Raw genomic sequence first — 19,119 nt, 5'->3', positions numbered from 1 at the left:
ATGGGGTCACCTGAAATCCAAGATTTACGCTACCCAGCCTGAGTCACTAGATTATTCGCGAACTCGGATAATTAATGAATGCCGTCAAATTACACAAAAAATCTTGAGTAATGTCTTCGAATATTTTCAGCAAAGCTTATATTACTGCATGGAAGTGAATGGTGCCAATTTCCTGCATTTAATTAACCAATCACAAAAGTAAGTACTCTTCCACTATTTTACCTGTACTTTCGTTATTGATCGAAATTTCAGGATCTGATTAAAGTTTATTGATAAGATCTTCAACATGAGGTATCGCATCAGCCTCTCATCCCTATTCAAAACGAAAGGGTTGTGCTCACCCCCGTTAGGGGGTTGCAGTTACGGGGATGTATTCCCCCTCGAATCAGAAATTGACGGGTCCGAGCGATTTTAAAAGTCGGAAAATCAAGATGTCAAGTTTTCGTTGGACTACACTGTACAAAGATATGCTATATTGTTCGATAACTGTATATCTTGGAAATTCTTCGAAATGACATAGTTCCTACACTTATTCAGATTTTCCAATCAATTAAGCCGGTGTACCGGTGTATGTTGAATGAATTTCTTTTTTGTCGTCGCATTTGATCATTTCTGTTACACCAACGCAGAAATTGCTGTGAAGTCGACCCAGAACGTCCCATTGCTTGGAGCGTAGGTGTTCTTGTGTTCCATTAGGCATGGACTAGGCAGATCTGGAACGCTACGAAAGAGGAATCATTGCACGATCTCCCTATGAAAATGATAAAACAACTGTGAGGAAATCCGAATAAATTTAAATTAATCTCTATGATATAAGGATCTGTATTTGAAACATTCCTTTTCGATGTATGCGATAAATTATGCAGTACATCAGGAAATTTCATAGTGAATCAGACGAATGTGAAATAATCTTCTGAAAAAATTATTTTGACTTTTTCTATTCAAGAATATCAGATGTACATACAGAGTAGGCCATTGAAAACGAAATGGCGGCTCTGTAGGTTTGCCAAATCGAATTTTATAAAAACACAATTTTTTATTTCGGGAGGACAATGGCTTCAACCCTTACTTCCGGTTTTACAATCGAAGGTTAACCTATGGTTGAGGAAATTTTACAGGTTAGGCGTTTTACAATCACACAAAAAATGGTAAACTACGGTACTAATTAACTCAACCTGAAGTATTGGTTATGGAGAGTAGAGAGAAGGAGAACGATCGCTGCTTTGAGACCACAGATTTGTCCCCTAAAATATGTACAAATAGGTAGTTCATGTTTTTGCCAATAGCCGCGCTGGCGATCACGGGATGCCGAAATTTTGATTTACTAGTTGAAGTTGGCTGAGTGAACTGTCTTCCTGGAGACAGATGATTTGATTAATATTATTTTCGATTTTTGATAAGAGAACAATATATGACCATAGTTAAATGTTGAAGCGTGCGCTAGTGTAAGAGTGGTTTGGAATCGGAAAGAAAAGGAGAAGAGATAAAATGTCAGGGTGGATTTTTGAGAGAAAATTGGAAAAAACCCTTATCTGAAGAACCGACTCGGAATCAATTTGTGTGTCAAGAGCACTTTCGCGATGAAGATATCAAAAAAAAATTATGGATTCATTATAAACGAAATCGAAATTGTCATCCCCCGTGAGAAGTTGACTATTCTGAAAAAGAATATCTAATCAATAAAACTACATGATTCAGAAGTGGATATTCTCAAAGAATTTTGTTGGCATAACATAACATATGGTTGATAACGGTTCTCAGCTGATTATTGTATAACTCTAATAAGTGATAAATCTGGGATTGCTAACTTTTGTTGTCTTGATATGTGCTACTCCTCACTGCGAATGTATATAATTTTAAAGATTGCATTAAAACAACTAACATATAAGTACTGTATTCAATAAACATTGATATAAACATATGTAGGTATCATTTTTTTTTATCAGTGATTTCTTTTGAATTTCTTTGATTTCGTCATATATTATGAATGAATAATGTTGATTACTTAGTCACCTTGATAATGTGAATTGAATATCATTCCATATAATTCAGAAAATTCATATTTATTATAGATTTGAAGAAACGTATTTGAAAAATCATCAGAAAAACTACGAAGACACATAACCTAAAATAGGACGATGGTTGTTCATTTCAAATTGACGCTTAAATCCCCACCCCTTATCGATCAACCTATCGATCGCAGCGACTCCTATCTTCCCAGTTTTTGGAGACACATTTTTAGTACGTCGATCGTTCTGCTTCTCTCTACTATCCATAGTAAAACGAAAGGTTTAAGTAAACCATCGAATAAAGGTAACCTAACCGAAATCCATCGATTGTGAAAACCGGGCGTAAGGGTTGAAGCTTCACTGTTTTCAATTTGATCCTAGAAGTTGTCCCCCTGGAATGAAAAGTCGACGTGTAAGAGCTTTTATATAATTTGGCTCTGCTGACCTACAGAGCCGCTGCTTCGTTCTCACTATGAAGTTTATTGATTCTTATAGGCATAATATTAGTTCTGTTTAAAAATTATTTGAATTCAATTTTTCAATTGGATTGATTGCCATTGAATTCTGTATTGTATTGACAAAGGTACTAACTTCTTATCCTTGAAATATTCAGCTGAAAGATGACAAAAAACACATCATTTTCGCATTTTCCTTTCACACCTAAAATATCTTAAATGAAATCAATCTAAGTAATATATCCATTAATAATAAAATTTTCGTTAAAAGTCCTTATACCCGTTTGATGTTGAAAGATATATGTTACATACAGTATTGGTGTCACTTTAACTCGAGAATTCGTAAGAAGTTGATTCGAGAGAAGGGAACAAATAACCTGAAAAACTAAACATGAATGGAAGTAATTTATTGAAAATATCAAAATATTTTGTTGGCAATTCTGGATTCAATATTTGAATTATGTATTTTAAATTTTGAATACTAATACTAGAGATGATTATTTTGAAAAGTCAATCAAAAGATGTTTCATTTATTATTCCGCAAAAAATATTGTATGGAACTTTGAGTATAAAATAATTGGAGGGAGCATAATACCTGAAATTGAAAATCGGAAAGGTACTTGCAAATAGCCAACTCCGGTTTCCTATTATAATATTTATAAATATATTAATTATTGAGCATTTGAAACACGTACCTGTGAAATGTATCAACATCCGTTTGTTTTTGTATTTAGTAAAGCCATAAGATGAACAACTTACAATTTTGAAATATGCATTTTTTCACATTGACAGCAGTGAAAATAAATGTTGATAGAGAACATAGATCTAATATCGAATTGATTGGTCTATGATGAAGAAAAACCATAGACATAACATATTATTTTATTTATTTTTACATGACTGATGAGTCACACAAGGTATAGGGAACTCTAAATGATTTGTCAAAATCAGCTAAGCATTCGCTGTCGTGGGGCACACAAGCTTTTCCCTCCATTGAGTCGCATGCTGTTTAGGTCGAGTATTGTGTTTTGTGTATGTTTTTGGAAAAAATGTTCTTCCCTAAGTTAGATTAGAGTGATTAGACTATAGATTTCTAAGAAGTGCCTCTTCACACTGATAATAAAAAGCTTTGTGTACCCCACGGCAATGAAGGGTCAGCTGATTTTGACAAATCGTTAGAGTACCCTATTCTAATATGACTGTTCCCTGGTATTTTATATTCTATGGTATGGAAGCAGGCTAGAGCTTTCGCCATTTTGCAACTACCTTTATTAAAATTTCGCCATCAAGTAGGCTGTGGTATTCAGTTTTCGAAGTAGTGCCCAGATAAAGAATGTACTCAGTGTAATTGAAAGCATTATATCCAGAAGGAGTAAATTTATGAACTCCATTCTTTGGCAACAGAATGACCATATTCGAAGAATGCTAACGATATCAACTTTTTTTTGTGATTTTGTTTGTGAAGAAACCGTTTCATGTAATCTGAATGTAATTGTTTGGAGTTATTGTCACCGAGTATATGTTCACGTTATTAATGACAACTCAATATCTTTGTATAAACGAAGAAAGGTTTTTGAAAATTCATTCTAAATTATAAAACTCAGCGAAATATTTTTTCTACACGGTGGGAGCACAAATTAGTTGCAGGGGATGGGTGGGTACATGAAAAAGAAATATGTTTCTTCTTTCTTCAATGGTTTTTCATCATCGAATGTTACATAATACAGGGTGTTGTAACTCTGCAGCAGCAGGCGTTCTGGTATAATAAAATATCAACTTCAAAAACCGTAATCTTTCGAATAAACCAAAAGGAATGATGTTCCAGTCAAAATTTCCCATTTTTCCTCAACCGAATTACATTAAAAAAAAGCATCAGATGGTCTGGCCATGAATGGAATACACGACCATAGAGAATATTTGATATCGAGGGTTTGAATCGATGAGTCAGTTGTAATAAATTTATGATAAATTCCGCTACCATAATTACTTCAAGAGTTATGAGTGGCTGGTGTAGCTTTAGATAGAACCTATACTGCATTCACATTTATTTTAGCAGTCGGTTGGCCATGAAATAATTTTCTCAAATTTTTGTAACTAGAACGGAGTAAGGTTGGCACTCATGAAATGTCATTAATGTCATAACGCTGTTGCCAAAATTTATATCAATTAATATTACAAAAATGTAGAAAGTGATTGAAAAAGAGAGAAGACAGGGTTTCAGGAAGTGCTATTCTGAATTCAGGTCCGCTCATTCAAATAGTTATACCCTGATATTCTAAAATCCACAATACGACAGATGGTAGCGAACATGTTCAATGTAAGAGAATAGAGAATTTATATAATGTTTCATCTGAATCTAAACGACTTATATTTCAACTGAATATTTCCACAATCAGAAAGATTGTGAATAAAGAGGATGACAAAGAATTTCCTTCTATTGGGACAACCAAAAAAGTGGTGGCATTTGATAATTTTATGTTTGAGTGAATTAATGCGAAAAGTTAAGTAGGTAGACAGAGCAGATTCTCGACCACAATGGCGACTGAAGAGTAATCCGACAAAGTATGATTCGGAGTACTTGAACATTATTATGTGGTTGGATTATGAAATGTTATACTGGTGTGTTATTAGATTGATTGATGAATATTTTTCAGAGTTAGATGAAAAAATCGTTGTTTAATTAAGGGTGGTGTCTCTGTGTGCGTGAAAGGAAGAAGCTATAAAGGTGGTCCATGATTTCGTATAATAGATAAAATTGGAAATGTTTCTTTGTTCCTTTGACAGAGGTTTTTTTTTTTCTCATCTGTGGAGATGTTCCGAGAAAAACGTTTGGGTCTTTTATTGTTTAAATAAGGGTGTCTTTGCATGCCGGAAAAAAAGAGCAATAAAGATCGGCAATAATTCAGTATAATAGATGAGATTCCTTTGACAGGGTTTTTTTTCGTTATCTATGAGGATGTTTCGAGAAAACTATCAGTTTGGGTCTTTTATCATGAAATGACAATTATCTGAATTAATGGTCACTCTTTTACTCCCCAATATACCTGTGGATTCTCACCGTAATAAAAATGTAAAGTTTACCCATTCGAAATAGTTTTGGTGCTATAGGTATTCGAAGATGTCAGTCTGCAGTCCGCCTCAGGTGATAAGAATGACAGGTTTACTCATTTCCTTTGTCCCAAAAATGGTACATTATGACCACTAATGGGGGCTGAAGGTTTATTGTGTTTAATGACAAAGGGCGGAGCTATCCCTTAATTCTTCTCGATACACCTGTCGAGTGGCGTTTCTCACCGTAATAAATAAAAGATTTAATTGGTCTTCAGTTCAGATTCGTTTGATGCAGATCTTTTATAACGAAAACAGTCTGGTTATTTTTTTGAATGGTAGGAGGGGCTATGATGTTGAAAAAATTGTAATGGTGAAATACATAAAACGTTGATGAATTGTATGTTCATATCAGTTTTCAATAAGAAATTGTTCAGCCTTATCCGAGGAATTCATACAATACTACTTCTGAAATATAATGGCTGAATATTCAGTAAATGATATCGTTTGGAAATATAAACACTTCATCCAATACATCGTCGTAGCAATAATAATAGTAATAGCAATTCTGGTGCTTATAAAATATTATAATTATAATAAATTGGTTAAGCCATCTACTATATGTCAAAAGTTCAAGTTTCATTTTGATCATATTCAATGTCTTAGTTGTGGACTTACAATCTTCTGTTTCGGCAAAAGAATTCAAAAAGATTGTTTAAAAATGGATGCCGAAAGAAACAGTTTCATTATCGATGGAAGAATATACTGCTGTCCACTGAAATGCATCGGATGGGGACTAAATGTGGACTCTGTTGATGGAATTGCATGTTCAAAATGTGAATCCTTTGGAAATTGCAGATGCGATTGTGTAACTTATCAGTATATGAGACAAAATAAAAATTGATAATGCATAGTATGATTTTATCCTCCTATTCATCCTATTATTATTATTAAGACTTTCGCATTGGTGACTTCACACGCTTCTCCAGAGCAACATTCACTTATCTCAGATATCAAAAGGATTATGCTCTAATGTTTTTTCACATTTTAAGGATAGATAAGATGAAGGTAGCTGAAATAAAAAAAAAATATAAACTTGATACATTACTCTTTATTCAATCTTATATGTCTAGATGAACATTTTAGTTTTAGAAATCTATGTTTATTATGAAAAACATCAATCCATTTATCATTTGATCTATTAGCAGTGTCACACAACCATGTATACAATTTCTCACAATTATTTATAGTACAGATTCTCATATTATCCGCATGGGCAATGCATTCAGGTTTTTCCATTTCAAATTTCGGACATATCTCATTCCCCAAATTGATCATTGTAACGGTAGATTTCAATATATTCATTAAGAACTTATATTTTGAAGCCCTTTTAGATGAACAATATCAAGGCCAACCAATATCTTGTTGAATATGTTACAAGTTCCTTATAGTCAATGAACCCGTCACTATATTACATACTGATCATATCGATGTCAACTTTCGAACTGTTTCAGTTAGAGGCAAATACTCCATCACACAGTCGTACACGATTATACAATATGCTTTAGTGGAGGTGGGAAAACCAACTCTAGATTCAATCTCAAGTTTCACATCAACAGTTGAAGATTTAAAAGATTCACTTCGTCTCGAGCAATCAATAACAAATAAGCATCTGTTTTTGAAGTCTGAATATTGCAATATTGGATTGATTTTCAGATTATTATAACTTGTTGAAAATTCTGTATAATTATAGTATGCTTCTGCATAATCATTTTTATTGAAATTCAATCTTAAATTTTCTTGAGGAATGAATTCACCATTCAGTAGCAAACGGACATTTGAGATGTCCAGATTGTCGAATAACGTGGAATTTTCAGTACTCTTATTTTTCTTATTTGTCTGAAAACAGCATATTATGAATCTAGGATAATCAATAATTGAAGTAGTTTTAATATTCCATATTTCTGTTAGAGAGTTCGCTGTCAGAGTTGGCAATTCGTGAATTTCCCATTTTCTGAATGGAAATAATATTGCTCTATTTGATTTCATTGATTCTAGTAATTCAATCTTCAATACATCATTTGGATAGATATGTTTAACTTTCAGTTCGATACTATCAATTGTAAATTTGCCTTTTGTAGCATTGACTGTTTCCTCGGGACCAGGTGTGATTTTCATAGCATTATTGTCATTTTGAGATCTCATCAATCGAATAGTTTGCTTCCCACAGATAGCTAAACGGTAATCGTCGAAGAAATTCAATACATGTCTTAATGGTATTCTAAATACAAAATTTCCATCAGCGTTTATTTTAGGATCATCAGGATATGACCAACTAGCTGTTTCCAATTCCCTCACAGAATCTTTATCGTAACACAGATATCCTTTTATTGTACTTATTAATCCTGGATCTCGTACCGAATCAACTTCAGTTCCATGTAACTCATACGAGATTGTGTCAAAAAGGAAAGCTCCCCCATTCAAAACTAATTGAACAGTTCCATTACCAGCAGTTTTTTGAAGTTTTCCCTTAATGATGAGAGCTGCATCATGCATAAGGACCCATGTATCAGCACGATTTATGGTTATTTCAATAGTATCATTATTGCCGAAAGATTTTACAAACGGCAAATATGTTCTTGTCTCCACTTTTGTGATTGATTCGTCATTGTTGACTGGCTGATATAGGTTAAAGGTGTTGTTGGATAGCATGTCCAATAGATTTTAGGAATAATTTATTCTTCACGGTGAGTTTTCCACCCAGCTTCTTACACGTTCTCTTCACAACTGGTTTAGATGGAGTAGGGGCTGCATATTTATTTTTCACAACTGGTATAGATGGAGTAGGGGCTGCATATTTATATGATGAGTTAATTATCAAGACCATTTTTTCAATTCTAATCGTATTATTATCTCCTCACCCCTGAAGTTAACTAGTTCAGAATCTTGATCGAGCACTTTCAAAGTTATATTGTATATTCTTGATGTCGTCAGTGGTAAATAAATCAAATTTCTAGGCACTTCGTCGATACTATATCCAGGATCGGAGTCTACTGAAAATTCATATATTGTATGTGATGGTCTATTGTTATAGAAAGCTCCTCCAGTAATATTGCTATCTATGTGTATAGTTTGAACCTTAACAATATTAACAGGTATATCAGATTCGTGAATTTGATTTGGTGGAAGAATTATTTTAGAGAACCCCAAGAGTTTTCCAATCGAATTGTCTTTGGAGAAATCAATCGCAAAGTCTTTATGGTAAATTTCACTTTTGAGTGTATTGCGATTGGGTCTTAAGAAAAATAGTTCCTCACTGTCACTCCTGTATTTTTCTTCCGGAAGTAGTTTTTTCTTCAGAAATTCTTCAATATCACTTATTTCATACGCCCCTGAAGGAATTTCAATTACTTTTTTATTTTCATTCAGAAAGTCATCAAAACCTGCTTTAGTTTCATAATAACAGAACTTATTATTATTTTCGTCAATGTTTGGGATTGAGTTATAAGTATGAAATCCTATCAATGCAATGCCATACTGGTAATTTGGATCTAATTCTATTGGAGTTGGTAAATCAATAGAGAGTATAGGAGATCGATCTTTCAATGTGAAAAGAACAGACATGACTGAAAGAGAGTAACACATCATCTATTTATTTATATCATTTTGTTTGATAAAAATTCCAAACACAGATGACCACAATTGTAGGGATTAGTTCTCTGATAATCAGTTTGGTTATATTTAATTTCAGAGTTTCTGAAATAACGAACTAATTCTTTAGGCGGTTTCAAATTTCCATAACTATCAAAATATTCTACATCTTTTCCCTTTTTGACATATGCAACCCAGTGCGTTCCTGGACCATATGAAGTATCTAAATTCACAACTCCACACTCTGTTCTGTTTATAGCTTTTGGTAAAGTGTTTCGCATAAATACACCTCGAAAATGAGGAATACTTTGGGCAAATTGTAATATCTCGTGATCATATAATGCCCTTTTGGGCAAACTTTTCAGAGGTTTTTTTTTTTTTGCTTCTTCAAAAATAGTCCATAACCTTTATTCATCTTTTTTAAGAACAATCCATCTCCAATAGCTTCCATAGCCCTATTATGCCGTTTTTCTTCCTCTAACTTCTTTTTTGCTCTGTTGGCATTGATAACAGCATTGGCAACTGAACCACTTCCTCCAAGCACTGATCCAATAGCACCCAAACCAGCTAAAATACCCATTAATGGTAGTACTCCACCACACTTACTTTCAAATGGTATAGTTCGTGGAATTCGTATTTTACGTTTACCACCTGCCCTTTTAACAGCTGCTCTTGCTGCTCTCAGAGCTATGGATGCTGATTTCTTCAGATCATTCGTATTAGATTTTTGTAATATTTTATTCACAGGGTTCAATATAGCAGTCCGGAAGGATTTTCGATATCCCATACCTAATTTTCGTTTGGCTTTCATAGTACCAGTTACAAAAAGCGCTGCAGTTTTTTCACGCCACGAAGCGTCCTTGGAGCGAAATCGATTCCAAGCTCTATCTTCCAATTCTTTGTCTGCTTTATGTCTTTCTTCTAAATTGTTTGTCCTGCTATAGGTTATATCATGAACCTTACACGCCTGATCTAAAGGATTTATTCCAGGATCACCTCTTTCTAATCGTTTTTGCAGTTTAGTACCAGGTCCACAATATGAGTATCCTACAGAGAGAGAGAAAGAGAGAGAGAGAAAGAGAGAATATATTAATTATCATCGTACAACTTTCATCATTTTTTTTTCTCACCAGGCAAATGGAGTTCAATAGGAAGCTTATTTATTATGGAGTTTATAAGACCCCCACCATTGGCGAAGGTCAGCATTATACTGAATAAATAATGTGTAAGCTCTATTCATATATAACATTATATAATGAGACAGAAAGAGGATCTGGCTTTATTTGATTGTAAGATGGAAGTCGAACAGCAACCATCTGTTTTATCAGTTGATAATTTAGATATGTTAGAAAATGAAAGATTTCCAAAACATGGAGATCTCTTTCCTGACAGTTGTCGAATTTTATTTGCCGGACCAAGTGGTTGTGGAAAATCCAATGCACTTTTGAGTTTACTGTTATCTCCGAATGGATTACGATTCAAATATATATATATTTATTCTAAGAGTCTTTATCAACCGAAATATCAATTGTTGGAACAAGTGCTGAAAGGCGTGCCTGAAATAGGTTATCATCCATACAAGGAGAATGATGATATAATTGATCCTAATGACGCTGAAGAAAATTCTATCATTATTTTTGATGATGTTGTTGGAGATAAGCAAGATAAGATTAAAGCCTATTACTCTATGGGTCGACATAAGGCCATTGATGTGGCATTTCTATGTCAAACTTATGTTATGGCAAGCAAACACTTATGTCGTGATAACTTGAATGTTATTGTATTATTCAAACAAGATGATACTAATCTGAAACATGCATTCAATGAGCATGTCTCTCCGGATATGTCATATGAAGAGTTTAAACAACTGTGTGCATTCTGTTGGAATTCAACCAAATATGGATTCATTGTTATTGTTAAAAACTTTGATATTGATGGAGGACGCTATCGTCAAGGATTTGATAGGTTCATAAAAAAAAAATTCAGTCAAATATAAAAATTATGTAAATACATGAAATGCCCTCAGTATACATCAAACTAAGCCGTAATGAAGAGTGCTATTGAGCAGCAGAGAAAACGTAAAATACAACAACTTATAAGAGATGTGAGAAAGAAGTTTCTCACATTCAAGCTAGGAAAAAATGAAGACGATCGATCAATTTCTCAATTATTTGATCCGATCACCAAACGACTAGATAGAATAGAATATAAGCAAACAGATGGTTTATTGAAGACTGTGAAACTCCATACACCTCCAGTACAGCTCAAGACAGCTCAACTGACAGATCCAACACAGCTTCAGACAGATAAGCTGTCAGCTCTGAAACAGCATCAGACAGCAGGGCTGTCAGATTCCTCATATTTTTCAAAGGAAGATTTCTTTCCGGAAAACACTGAAGAAGAAAGTCAAGAGACTCAGTATGAAAATGTGTACCAATCAAGTGTTGATGAATATTTGAAACAGTATCCAGTTGAATCTAGACATTATATTTCATCTATATTGTCATCCCCTGAACAAGATAATGTAGTCGATATCACATATGGGCCTAAATACGATTCTAAAATTTCTAAATGGTTCCTTGGTAACAAGGCTATCAGTTTTGATGGGAAAACTAGTGAGATTATAATAGACAATAATGAACGATTTCCCGGTACACCAGGGCTGTACAGACTGATATTCGATAAACAACCGACCGATTATACGAAAGAGGATTCACAATGTTATAAAACAGTTTTAAATTTGACAAACGTTCATAGGAGACAGTTTGATGCTACAAAGCAACGACGTGGATCAGCAGCATTTAAAGGGGTTGAAATTATAAAACCTTTAACTTCAACTCAAGGAGGTAGTTTGTTGACATACAATGAAAAACCAATCGAGTATGTGTATTGGAATGATGTGAATGAACTAGTTGATAGATTACAATTACTTCATGCGTCAAGAGATGCAGGTAATACATCGGTGGATAATGAAATCCAATCTATTATCGAAGAACTGCGCGAAGCTAACATTATATATTAATAATGCAGTTTGAAATGATCAACAGTTCAAGAATGCCTCTCAGTAAGTTTGGTGGAACCTCACGAGGGCTGCAAAATAAATATAAACGTAAACGTACTGAAAGTCAAAGCTTCCCTTTAACTTCAGATGGTGATTATGATTTCGGTAATCGTAAGCTATGCAATGTGAGAATACCTACCGAAAAAAGTGATGTTGTGACTAAAGAAATTCTAGACAATGAATTGCTCAAAGTTATCAATTTAATGGGCGATTTAGGAATCAGAGTCCAAAGTATCAAAAACGAGTTGGAGCTCAGCCATGAGAAAATTATCTCCGATGTTTTATCCAACCAGGAAAAATGTCTTCAGGATTTGAAACAAGAACTGAGGGAAGATTTCAGATCATTTGTTATAAAGTTTAGTGAGAAGGTCACAAAGAATTGATTGAGATTTTAACTTTACGAATAGACTAGGTACAACTACAACTGACTCGATAGTTATCCTACTCAATAAAAAAAAAGACCATTTCCAATGGAGCACTCAAAGGAGAAAGTTCAAGTGGTTAATGAGCTGCATAGACCAGCTAGAAAAAATTTCCCCCGAAGGCGTACTATCATCAAGGGTATAGATGATTTGTGGCAGAGTGATTTGATGCAAATGGACTCGTATGCTGATGAAAACAAAAATCATACATTTGTTCTCGTTGTGATTGATTGCTTTTCCAAATTTGTCTGGACTAAAGCATTGAAAACGAAATGTGCCGAAGAAGTTACTAAGGCGTTTTCGGAAATATTGAAACAGAGTAATAGAAGACCCAAGAACCTACAGACTGACCAAGGAAGAGAGTTTTTCAATTTTAAATTCAAAAACCTAATGAAAAAATATAAGATCAATCATTACAATACATATTCTGTGAAAAAAGCAGCAATTGTTGAACGGGTAATACGAACTCTTAAAGAAAAACTATTCAAGTATTTCAGTTTGAATGGAACATACTATTGGTTGCAAATCCTACCGAAAATTGTCGCTGATTACAATACAATTAAACATAGAACAATTGGAATGAGTCCTATTGAAGTAAATAAGTCAAATGAGAAACTCCTACTTAGAAGTCGGTACAATCACATCAAAATAGCTGGTAGAGGAAAATTTAAAGTTGGTGATACTGTGCGTATAAGTAAATTCAAACATGTTTTTTCTAAGGGTTATTTACCAAATTGGACAACAGAAATATTCAAAATCAGTAAGATACAAATTACTAATCCAGTAACTTACCTTCTTGATGACTTACAAGGTAATCCAATCCGAGGAGCTTTTTATGAGCCTGAACTGCAAAGCGCTTCAAATTCAGATATATATTTAGTTGAAAAAATTCTATGTGAGCGGGGAAACAAAGTACTTGTGAGATGGCTTGGATTCGATCAGTCACATGATTCATGGATAGATAAATCCAACCGTTTATAGAGATTTTTTAATTTAGTATCGCTTTGATCTTCAGTTCAGCAACATGTACTGTCAAGAGAGTGAATTTAATCCATCTCCATATTACGATTCTGAAATGATTGATATCGAAAAAAAATTTGTTTTGAATACAAATTTCAAAACAGGAGGATATAACATCGATTGTGGCTTAAGTAGTGCGAGAAACTATGAACCCTCAGTGAAGCTGTCAACGAATGAAGACTCTTTGATGTTTGGTGGAAAAATGTTCATTTCGTTTGATTACATGCAATGGATGATGCTTACTGAAATCCTCAACTTGAATGAAGCAAATGATATTCGATTTATTGATGATATTTCTGTTACAACCACAACTGTGAATGGATTCAAAATGATCATGATATCAAGGAAGGAAAATCATTTATATCTTATTAACGACGATGTTGCTAAGATTCTAGAATTCAATAAAAGTTTTCTCAGAAATAGATTGGAAATGCTTATGAAACTTGATTTCAAATCTTATTATAAGAATTTTCTGATAACTATAACCAATATTAAAAAAGATAGTTCGAAATCCATTGAAGAACTAATAGGAATATTTTGTCAGATCAATCCTTCTATTGAAAATTTGATATTATGTGAATGTATGATTTCAAATGAAAACAACATTCTTTGTGACATAGAGAAATATTTGTGAAGGATAATAAAAATACTTTTTATACATTTCTTAGTATTTATTTCATATACATATATATCCACATATTTACAATGTTGAATGGTTCATTTAACATATTTCATAAATAAAATATTTCAGAGTCCGAATCTGAAGATTCGGAATCGAAACAAAATGAGGATTTGTATAAATTTGGAGGTTCCCTTTCCAACTTTTCATATAAATATCTATAAATGGGGTACACAGAGGGATCGCTTAAGTATTTCAAAAAAGACAAATATTTAAGAAGAGGAGGATTATAAACTAAAACATTCATATTGTTGTGGAAACTTTTTGATGAATTTCTCACACAAATTCGAGTCGTATGAGAAAGTTCTCTCAATGGCTGTCACAGCATAATTCATCATTATATTTCTCCCCCTCTCACCCTCTGGAATCTAGGATGATGATGGTATTCGATAATGACCCCAAGGTAGAGTACAATGTGAATTAGGTAGGATGTATCTTTTATCGTCTCTACTACACAATGCAATTTTCTCCTGTTCAATAGAAAAAACATCATGACATTTAGATATTATATTTCTTTGTCTTACTAATTTAGTGTTGGAATCAATCAAGCATTTCAAGTAGTCATCGAAAGAAAGGCTTTTAATCACATTCCGCTTTATGCCTTTCACTTTTTTTATTTCCTCTTTATCAACACGAAATGAGTACATTTTTGATCTTAATCCTACGAAATCGGTCATAATCTTACCATTATTCTCATCCTTCATCAAACCCAATACTTTTTTATTGACTTGAGGAATTCCATATGGATTTCCTTTAGGATAGTCAGATGTATCAAAGCGTGCGTAGCAATCTCGTTTTATGCACTCATAGGGATTTTGATTTGATACCTCATAAGTTAAACTATCAGTATCTACATAATTCAATATACTTTCTTTGAAATTAGGTTGGAAATAATCGTAATGAAATTCATACAAGCAAACCTTTGAAATGTCTAATACAGACATTCCTACATATATTGGTTTATCGATTGTGATTAAACGCTTTTGCAATTCAATAGCGACTAGATTTTCTCCGAAGATCATTCTATCCTTGTAGAAAGGGCTAGAAATCAAATTCATTGCACCATATCTGCCATACCATTTGTTGACCAATTTAACTTCTCTATGCTTCCGGACGTTTTCAATCGTTTTCCCATACACAGCATTAACCATTAATTTGAAAAGATTTTTTTCGAAATTGTTCTTTGCTGTCTGCCTCAAATGTGTATTTTTGTCAATATACATTTTGAGCCAGGCAGATTGTTTGAATTGAAGAACTCTATGGACTTTTTTCAAAACAAGTCCATGACTCAAGGCTTGTTTTAACGTCCTATAATGCACGATATAATTTTTTTTATGATAAAGGGTAGTTAATAATTTAGGCAACTTTGATCCAGGTGGGATACGTGATTCCGCACAGAATGGCAAGTCTTTGTGCTTGTCGTGTATTTCGGCGGGATATTCCAAATCAACCTCTAAAATATATCCCTCGGGAGCATCATCAGGTATTTGTGTAATATCTATATTTGTGTCTGTCCACTTGAATCCCCCATATGGCAAAAACTGACTCATAGCCCAACCATATAAGTTATTCACATCTAAGTAGAGTAAATACTTTTCAGGTTCATTAACATCGAATTTTGGCCCCATATATTTGTTATTAGCCGTAGAGTATCTGTTTGAACACTGACTTATTCCACCTCTTATACCGTTTTCTATGAATAGTAATATGTCAATATCTTTAATGATTTCTAATTTGATTTTTGTTGTTTTAAGCATACATTGAAAGGTATAACCCGGAAGGGTGTAAAAATGAATAGGATCTAATTCATACTCTTTTATACAGCTATTGCGGAATTGTTCAAACACATCGGCTAAAAGCATAATATCAGTTTTAAGATATAACATCATATAATCTTTCAATGATTGACAATCGAATGTGGACCATATTAGTTGAGCGTGTAGATATTGTTCATCACTTATCTCTTCATAATTCAATTTGTTGTAGAATTTCTCAATGGACGGTAGACATGTATCATTCAATTTATCAACACTACTAATATAGTCATAGGGAAACACACCTTTTTTAGTCAAAAGTTTGAATGCATCATCATTATAGTCGAAAAATTGTTTTTTCAATTCAATAAACTGATTCAATGAAAGATATGAGGCTAAATTCTCTAGCGAACTGTTGAGAAAACGTAAACTGTCAATGAACCTGAATTGTATTTGAGTATTTTCATCATATTTCGTAAAACTAATATATTTTTCTTTATTTAATGGTAGAAGAGAAACGCGGCCCTGTTTTGCAATCTCCTTTATAAGAAAATGTGCGTCATATCCACCTAGATTATGGAAAACTACTGGTATGATAAAAGACTTTTTGAAATTGAGATTACAACTATTGTGAGCCCACCCGCGGCACACTCCAGTAAAGTGATCATGGTCCATGACTATTTTATCATCCGCTTTGAATGTTTTCTCACATATATGGCATATAACTCGACTATGTGAACCAGTTGAGTTTATGGGTTTCACATGATTAATTATTTTGCATAACCTATCTGCAATCTCACACAATTTATTCGAGAACCATTCCATGCAATCAACCCCAGTATAGCTCTCATAATATGACGGTACAATGTCCTCATAAGAACTTTTCAAATAAAAACCAGCGCTGATAGGTTTGTGTTCTTGATACTTTAAACAACTCAAATTTATATCATTGATTGGTTTCAAATATGACTCAAAGTCACAATACATTACAAAAGGACTTCTCTGTTTGTATCTGTAATTTGTAAAACTAACATGAGACTTTTCTGGAAACTGTATGTGACATGGCTCATGATTCGAGCACAATTCGATATGTTTCCCTAGTTTTTCTTCTGTAGTGAAATAATTAAGACATTGATCGCATATGAACTTATTTTTTTTAGACTTACTAAGTTGTTTCGACACTAACCTCGACAAGTTCTTAATATACACATAATGATATTCTATTTTGGCATCAATAGGAGCATTTTTTCCATCATCAGTATGGTTATATATATTCTGAATTAGAAGTAAATTGGCATGTCTTTGTGGAATTTTGGATTTGCAGATACGAGATGGAACTACAATGAAATCATCATTTTTAACCATTTGCAGTGAGAAAACATTCACTGAAACATTATTCAACATTTCAAACCTCTCTATATCTTTAAGTTTTATAGGAAAATCTATACCATCACAATTAAAAATAGTGCTTGGGTGGGGATATGATGACACTCTATCAGAGTGGGAAGATGCTGGATGTAAGCATGCAGTAATACTCCACAAAAAACAACATTGATCATTGTTTTTTATATTAATGCATGCTTTTTTGGCCGCAATTTTTTCAGGAAGATGGATGAATGAACTACCTCCATTACCCATTTCCACCTTATTCATATTGACTTCTAATGAAACAATTGATTGAAGAGCAAAACCACTCTCTTTCTCTTGAAATTCTTCAAGTTTTTGTTTGATTATGTTTAAAGCATTTCTTTCAAACCAATCGTTTAAATCTGTTCCCCCATCAATTGTTGCATTTTGTGTAGGGAAATATTTGAAATCGAGTAGCTCATCATCACCACTTTTTTTAATGAATTGTCCGCAAAATACTAAATTCACTTTAACAATTCCAATACTGCTTATTGCATTTCTAATTCTATGTTTGAAAAGATGAAATGCATCATCGAAAAATTCTTCAACGACCGTATGCTTTAAATTGATTATAACCCCAGTTCTTATTCTTGATTCAAATGCTGATTGAACATCCTCCCATTTCACCCGATTACTTCTTACACTTCGTATTCCCTCACCTCTATGCGCATCAAAGGATTTTAGTTGAATTTTGTATCTTTTCAAATGGCAAATGGCAGATTGAATGCTGAATTTTTGTCCGTGATGAGTATTTTTCATTAAATTTTTCAATAAACGAATATGTTTGTTAATCAAATTGATCCATTTTTTTCTTATCATGATGTCATTTTCGTGAAACAGAAGATTCATTGCATTATGGAATAAATCAATATTACATACCTCCATCTTCACAATTGGACAATCTCAAAGAGTTGAACTGGTTTATATTTCGGTATTTCCTTCACCCCAAGGAATTTGATTCCAAACCCAGCTCCACTGAATTCCTTTATGACTTGCTTCAGATGGTCGTTTGCTCGTTTCGGTAGAAATATACACTTTTCTTCCAACTCCAAGAGAATAGATTCCCCGAATCTAGTCTTCAGTAATTTTGCATCAATTATTCGATGGACTTCACCCACTATCAAATCCTTAAGTGATGCAATTGGTTTCTGGTGCTGTGAAAGTGAACCACACTGGTTAATTTTTGTCAGATCCATTGTTATAATTTTTATTGATTTTTTTATTTTATGCTGAAATAAATTTCAAATATTTAAGAATATTTCCATCGCTACAAAGTTTGAATACTTACATTGGAAAATGAGATTCGTAACACAAATTCACTGAAGAAAAACAATTTCTTATTACTCTATGGACTGCAACAAACTCTGTGATATTTCTTTTTTCATCAAAGTCAGAGCAACTGAGAATTGAAGACTGATGTTGGAATGTCAGTTCTATTCTTTTTATATTCTTCTCGACCCTTTTTCCCCACCATCATGGCCCTTCTTACCATTCAAAAAAATAACCAGACTGTTTTCGTTATAAAAGATCTGCATCAAACGAATCTGAACTGAAGACCAATTAAATCTTTTATTTATTACGGTGAGAAACGCCACTCGACAGGTGTATCGAGA

The sequence above is a fragment of the Coccinella septempunctata genome, chromosome 1, assembly GCF_907165205.1.
Source record: "Coccinella septempunctata chromosome 1, icCocSept1.1, whole genome shotgun sequence".
NCBI lineage: Eukaryota > Metazoa > Arthropoda > Insecta > Coleoptera > Coccinellidae > Coccinella > Coccinella septempunctata.
This window is presented reverse-complemented; position numbering follows the sequence as displayed.